Source organism: Penaeus monodon, chromosome 21, assembly GCF_015228065.2.
Source record: "Penaeus monodon isolate SGIC_2016 chromosome 21, NSTDA_Pmon_1, whole genome shotgun sequence".
NCBI lineage: Eukaryota > Metazoa > Arthropoda > Malacostraca > Decapoda > Penaeidae > Penaeus > Penaeus monodon.
In genome coordinates, this window is record NC_051406.1 from 14,612,695 (window position 1) to 14,613,242 (window position 548).

Here is a 548-nt window from a genome sequence, read left to right on the forward strand (position 1 = left end):
TCACACACGTCCGCAAATTTACATTACGAGTTCATGTTCCTCTCAGCATCTATTATGTAGCAACAGTAGCCCACTTACATAATAAATGACACTGGACTCGGGCGGAAATGACTCGGAAACCATTCAAAATTTCTACATGAAATTTAGATAGAGCATTTCAGCGTAACACGGAGGAGGGAACACGTTACATCAGCGTACCAACGGGGAAGGGAATGTTGCTCAGTGTTAATCTCTGCGATGCGTTGTATCCCCCTGCCTGCTCTCCTCTCGATGTCGCAGTGAAAACCGGCGACCCAATCCCGTAGAGTTTATCCGGTGCTTGCCTGTGTATTTTGTTTCCCGTTGCGAGAATGCATGGATCACAGCTGACAAAGCTGACCCGACCATGAAAGAATTTTATCATTCCAGAACGGTAGTTGACCTGAAAACTATATTTTTGCCATATATATTACGTTAGAACTTTATTTGCAAGAATGTAAGGGTTAGAATTATGTTTGGATATATGTGGACAGAAAGATAAGAGAGTCGTGTGAATAAACTAGCCATAC